Genomic DNA, 5,000 nt, shown 5'->3' with positions numbered 1-5,000 from the left:
TCCAACTACCTGTGCTAAAAAGTGATGGGAACAGTGTTTGTAATTTCTTCTACTTTTTCAGTGACACAAAGTTCAAGCTGCTTATCTAATTGGTGAAAATGCAATGTCTGTTTATCACACTCACTTTGACTATATATGTTGTAGCAAGAGATTGTTTCTCGCTTACGGCCATACCAGCCTGGGTACGCCCGATCTCGTCTGATCTCGGAAGCTGAGCAGGGTCGGGCCTGGTTAGTACTTGGATGGGAGACTTCCTGGGAATACCAGGTGCTGTAAGCATTTTGTCCACGAGGGTGTGCTCTTGCACTATTTCATCAGTAACACTGCCTTGTATTAAGCATTTAATGATGAATTGACTAAATGTCTGTTTTATCAGACTCACTTTGACTATATATGTTGTAGCAAGAGATTGTTTCTCGCTTACGGCCATATCAGCCTGGGTACGCCCGATCTCGTCTGATCTCGGAAGCTAAGCAGGGTCGGGCCTGGTTAGTACTTGGATGGGAGACCGCCTGGGAATACCAGGTGCTGTAAGCATTTTGTCCACGAGGGTGTGCTCTTGCACTATTTCATCAGCAACACTGCCTTGTAGTAAGCATTTAATGATGAATTGACTAAATGTGTGTTTTATCAGACTCACTTTGACTATATATGTTGTAGCAAGAGATTGTTTCTCGCTTACGGCCATACCAGCCTGGGTACGCCCGATCTCGTCTGATCTCGGAAGCTAAGCAGGGTCGGGCCTGGTTAGTACTTGGATGGGAGACCGCCTGGGAATACCAGGTGCTGTAAGCATTTTGTCCACGAGGGTGTGCTCTTGCACTATTTCATCAGCAACACTGCCTTGTAGTAAGCATTTAATGATGAATATACTAAATGTCTGTTTTATCAGACTCACTTTGACTATATATGTTGTAGCAAGAGATTGTTTCTCGCTTACGGCCATACCAGCCTGGGTACGCCCGATCTCGTCTGATCTCGGAAGCTAAGCAGGGTCGGGCCTGGTTAGTACTTGGATGGGAGACCGCCTGGGAATACCAGGTGCTGTAAGCATTTTGTCCACGAGGGTGTGCTCTTGCACTATTTCATCAGCAACACTGCCTTGTAGTAAGCATTTAATGATGAATTGACTAAATGCAGCTTCCTGCCTTTTTAATAGGATCAAATTTCCTTGTGTTTTCAATTAGCATCTGCCTTGTATTTATAAGACAAACAAGAATATTGTTGCTGAATGCAGCTTGTGTGTGCTTTGTGCTCCTTGGCCCTGTTCAAATGATGAAAGGAAATAAAGTTTGTATTTTATCCAACTACCTGTGCTAAAAAGTGATGGGAACAGTGTTTGTAATTTCTTCTACTTTTTCAGTGACACAAAGTTCAAGCTGCCTATCTAATTGGTGAAAATGCAATGTCTGTTTATCAGACTCATTTTGACTATATATGTTGTAGCAAGAGATTGTTTCTCACTTACGGCCATACCAGCCTGGGTACGCCCGATCTAGTCTGATCTCGGAAGCGAAGCAGGGTCGGGCCTGGTTAGTACTTGGATGGGAGACCGCTTGGGAATACCAGGTGCTGTAAGCATTTTGTCCACGAGGGTGTGCTCTTGCACTATTTCATCAGCAACACTGCCTTGTAGTAAGCATTTAATGATGATTTGACTAAATGCAGCTTCCTGCCTTTTTAATAGGATCAAATTTCCTTGTTTTTTCAATTAGCATCTGCCTTGTATTTATAAGACAAACAAGAATATTGTTGCTGAATGCAGCTTGTGTGTGCTTTGTGCTCCTTGGCCCTGTTCAAATGATGAAAGGAAATAAAGTTTGTATTTTATCCAACTACCTGTGCTAAAAAGTGATGGGAACAGTGTTTGTAATTTCTTCTACTTTTTCAGTGACACAAAGTTCAAGCTGCTTATCTAATTGGTGAAAATGCAATGTATGTTTATCAGACTCATTTTGACTATATATGTTGTAGCAAGAGATTGTTTCTCACTTACGGCCATACCAGCCTGGGTACGCCCGATCTCGTCTGATCTCGGAAGCTAAGCAGGGTCGGGCCTGGTTAGTACTTGGATGGGAGACCGCCTGGGAATACCAGGTGCTGTAAGCATTTTGTCCACGAGGGAGTGCTCTTGCACTATTTCATCAGCAACACTGCCTTGTAGTAAGCATTTAATGATGAATTGACTAAATGTCTGTTTTATCAGACTCACTTTGACTATATATGTTGTAGCAAGAGATTGTTTCTCGCTTACGGCCATATCAGCCTGGGTACGCCCGATCTCGTCTGATCTCGGAAGCTAAGCAGGGTCGGGCCTGGCTAGTACTTGGATGGGAGACGGCCTGGGAATACCAGGTGCTGTAAGCATTTTGTCCACGAGGGTGTGCTCTTGCACTATTTCATCAGCAACACTGCCTTGTAGTAAGCATTTAATGATGAATTGACTAAATGCAGCTTCCTGCCTTTTTAATAGGATCAAATTTCCTTGTGTTTTCAATTAGCATCTGCCTTGTATTTATAAGACAAACAAGAATATTGTTGCTGAATGCAGCTTGTGTGTGCTTTGTGCTCCTTGGCCCTGTTCAAATGATGAAAGGAAATAAAGTTTGTATTTTATCCAACTACCTGTGCTAAAAAGTGATGGGAACAGTGTTTGTAATTTCTTCTACTTTTTCAGTGACACAAAGTTCAAGCTGCTTATCTAATTGGTGAAAATGCAATGTCTGTTTATCGGACTCATTTTGACTATATATGTTGTAGCAAGAGATTGTTTCTCACTTACGGCCATACCAGCCTGGGTACCCCCGATCTCGTCTGATCTCGGAAGCTAAGCAGGGTCGGGCCTGCTTAGTACTTGGATGGGAGACCGCCTTGGAATACCAGGTGCTGTAAGCATTTTGTCCACGAGGGTGTGCTCTTGCACTATTTCATCAGCAACACTGCCTTGTAGTAAGCATTTAATGATGAATTGACTAAATGTCTGTTTTATCAGACTCACTTTGACTATATATGTTGTAGCAAGAGATTGTTTCTCGCTTACCGCCATATCAGCCTGGGTACGCCCGATCTCGTCTGATCTCGGAAGCTAAGCAGGGTCGGGCCTGGCTAGTACTTGGATGCGAGACGGCCTGGGAATACCAGGTGCTGTAAGCATTTTGTCCACGAGGGTGTGCTCTTGCACTATTTCATCAGCAACACTGCCTTGTAGTAAGCATTTAATGATGAATTGACTAAATGCAGCTTCCTGCCTTTTTAATAGGATCAAATTTCCTTGTGTTTTCAAATTGCATCTGCCTTGTATTTATAAGACAAACAAGAATATTGTTGCTGAATGCAGCTTGTGTGTGCTTTGTGCTCCTTGGCCCTGTTCAAATGATGAAAGGAAATAAAGTTTGTATTTTATCCAACTACCTGTGCTAAAAAGTGATGGGAACAGTGTTTGTAATTTCTTCTACTTTTTCAGTGACACAAAGTTCAAGCTGCCTATCTAATTGGTGAAAATGCAATGTCTGTTTATCAGACTCACTTTGACTATATATGTTGTAGCAAGAGATTGTTTCTCGCTTACGGCCATATCAGCCTGGGTACGCCCGATCTCGTCTGATCTCGGAAGCTAAGCAGGGTCGGGCCTGGTTAGTACTTGGATGGGAGACCGCTTGGGAATACCACGTGCTGTAAGCATTTTGTCCATGAGGGTGTGCTCTTGCACTATTTCATCAGCAACACTGCCTTGTAGTAAGCATTTAATGATGAATTGACTAAATGCAGCTTCCTGCCTTTTTAATAGGATCAAATTTCCTTGTGTTTTCAATTAGCATCTGCCTTGTATTTATAAGACAAACAAGAATATTGTTGCTGAATGCAGCTTGTGTGTGCTTTATGCTCCTTTGCCCTGTTCAAATGATGAAAGGAAATAAAGTTTGTATTTTATCCAACTACCTGTGCTAAAAAGTGATGGGAACAGTGTTTGTAATTTCTTCTACTTTTTCAGTGACACAAAGTTCAAGCTGCTTATCTAATTGGTGAAAATGCAATGTCTGTTTATCAGACTCATTTTGACTATATATGTTGTAGCAAGAGATTCTTTCTCACTTACGGCCATACCAGCCTGGGTACGCCCGATCTCGTCTGATCTCGGAAGCTAAGCAGGGTCGGGCCTGGTTAGTACTTGGATGGGAGACCGCCTTGGAATACCAGGTGCTGTAAGCATTTTGTCCACGAGGGTGTGCTCTTGCACTATTTCATCAGCAACACTGCCTTGTAGTAAGCATTTAATGATGAATTGACTAAATGTCTGTTTTATCAGACTCACTTTGACTATATATGTTGTAGCAAGAGATTGTTTCTCGCTTACGGCCATATCAGCCTGGGTACGCCCGATCTCGTCTGATCTCGGAAGCTAAGCAGGGTCGGGCCTGGCTAGTACTTGGATGCGAGACGGCCTGGGAATACCAGGTGCTGTAAGCATTTTGTCCACGAGGGTGTGCTCTTGCACTATTTCATCAGCAACACTGCCTTGTAGTAAGCATTTAATGATGAATTGACTAAATGCAGCTTCCTGCCTTTTTAATAGGATCAAATTTCCTTGTGTTTTCAAATTGCATCTGCCTTGTATTTATAAGACAAACAAGAATATTGTTGCTGAATGCAGCTTGTGTGTGCTTTGTGCTCCTTGGCCCTGTTCAAATGATGAAAGGAAATAAAGTTTGTATTTTATCCAACTACCTGTGCTAAAAAGTGATGGGAACAGTGTTTGTAATTTCTTCTACTTTTTCAGTGACACAAAGTTCAAGCTGCTTATCTAATTGGTGAAAATGCAATGTCTGTTTATCAGACTCATTTTGACTATATATGTTGTAGCAAGAGATTGTTTCTCACTTACGGCCATACCAGCCTGGGTACGCCCGATCTCGTCTGATCTCGGAAGCTAAGCAGGGTCGGGCCTGCTTAGTACTTGGATGGGAGACCGCCTTGGAATACCAGGTGCTGTAAGCATGTTG

The 5,000-nt window shown here is 42.7% G+C and overlaps 11 non-coding genes and 2 pseudogenes across 11 annotated transcripts; all 13 read left to right on the top strand.

The window, feature by feature from the left end:
- The first annotated feature begins 160 nt into the window (after positions 1-160).
- Positions 161-279, top strand: LOC145887679 (5S ribosomal RNA). Its single transcript, XR_014399270.1, has one exon. It is a non-coding gene; the product is annotated as a 5S ribosomal RNA (ribosomal RNA).
- A 139-nt stretch (positions 280-418) lies between these two features.
- On the top strand, positions 419-537 carry LOC145883193 (5S ribosomal RNA). Its single transcript, XR_014394766.1, has one exon. It is a non-coding gene; the product is annotated as a 5S ribosomal RNA (ribosomal RNA).
- A 139-nt stretch (positions 538-676) lies between these two features.
- LOC145855683 (5S ribosomal RNA) lies at positions 677-795 on the top strand. Its single transcript, XR_014376571.1, has one exon. It is a non-coding gene; the product is annotated as a 5S ribosomal RNA (ribosomal RNA).
- Positions 796-934: 139 nt separating this feature from the next.
- LOC145855682 (5S ribosomal RNA) lies at positions 935-1,053 on the top strand. Its single transcript, XR_014376570.1, has one exon. It is a non-coding gene; the product is annotated as a 5S ribosomal RNA (ribosomal RNA).
- Positions 1,054-1,462: 409 nt separating this feature from the next.
- LOC145852031 (5S ribosomal RNA) lies at positions 1,463-1,581 on the top strand. Its single transcript, XR_014373885.1, has one exon. It is a non-coding gene; the product is annotated as a 5S ribosomal RNA (ribosomal RNA).
- Positions 1,582-1,990: 409 nt separating this feature from the next.
- Positions 1,991-2,109, top strand: LOC145883139 (5S ribosomal RNA). The gene has a single exon (XR_014394712.1). It is a non-coding gene; the product is annotated as a 5S ribosomal RNA (ribosomal RNA).
- Positions 2,110-2,248: 139 nt separating this feature from the next.
- Positions 2,249-2,367, top strand: LOC145851634 (5S ribosomal RNA). The gene has a single exon (XR_014373486.1). It is a non-coding gene; the product is annotated as a 5S ribosomal RNA (ribosomal RNA).
- Positions 2,368-2,776: 409 nt separating this feature from the next.
- On the top strand, positions 2,777-2,895 carry LOC145852197 (5S ribosomal RNA). The gene has a single exon (XR_014374051.1). It is a non-coding gene; the product is annotated as a 5S ribosomal RNA (ribosomal RNA).
- A 139-nt stretch (positions 2,896-3,034) lies between these two features.
- LOC145853375 (uncharacterized) lies at positions 3,035-3,153 on the top strand (annotated as a pseudogene).
- Positions 3,154-3,562: 409 nt separating this feature from the next.
- On the top strand, positions 3,563-3,681 carry LOC145851523 (5S ribosomal RNA). The gene has a single exon (XR_014373374.1). It is a non-coding gene; the product is annotated as a 5S ribosomal RNA (ribosomal RNA).
- A 409-nt stretch (positions 3,682-4,090) lies between these two features.
- On the top strand, positions 4,091-4,209 carry LOC145886438 (5S ribosomal RNA). The gene has a single exon (XR_014398023.1). It is a non-coding gene; the product is annotated as a 5S ribosomal RNA (ribosomal RNA).
- A 139-nt stretch (positions 4,210-4,348) lies between these two features.
- LOC145853106 (uncharacterized) lies at positions 4,349-4,467 on the top strand (annotated as a pseudogene).
- Positions 4,468-4,876: 409 nt separating this feature from the next.
- On the top strand, positions 4,877-4,995 carry LOC145851686 (5S ribosomal RNA). Its single transcript, XR_014373538.1, has one exon. It is a non-coding gene; the product is annotated as a 5S ribosomal RNA (ribosomal RNA).
- Positions 4,996-5,000: the final 5 nt, after the last annotated feature.

The sequence above is a fragment of the Salmo salar genome, chromosome 08 (genome assembly GCF_965601325.2).
Source record: "Salmo salar chromosome 08, fSalSal1, whole genome shotgun sequence".
NCBI classification, from domain to species: domain Eukaryota; kingdom Metazoa; phylum Chordata; class Actinopteri; order Salmoniformes; family Salmonidae; genus Salmo; species Salmo salar.
Note: the sequence above shows the minus strand (reverse complement) of the source record. Positions and strands in the feature narration are given on the sequence as shown.